Here is a 216-nt window from a genome sequence, read left to right as displayed (position 1 = left end):
AGAGCGTCGGCTAGACTTTCCTGTCTGCATTGTGTGTTCATGACTAAGTCCTTCCTTCTTTCACCTGAGAGCTATCTGAGGGTCAGGAACCTGGCTGGATGGTAGGGACACATGACAGAAGGACCTAATCCTTCAAGGAAGGAGTGGGGTCACAGGGGAACTTTTGGAAATATTGAGAAAATGAGTACAAGTTCATCAGCAGAAAAGGTAGGGAAA

This window comes from Tupaia chinensis, unplaced genomic scaffold (assembly GCF_000334495.1).
Source record: "Tupaia chinensis unplaced genomic scaffold, TupChi_1.0 Scaffold000568_1, whole genome shotgun sequence".
NCBI classification, from domain to species: Eukaryota; Metazoa; Chordata; class Mammalia; order Scandentia; family Tupaiidae; genus Tupaia; species Tupaia belangeri.
This window is presented reverse-complemented; position numbering follows the sequence as displayed.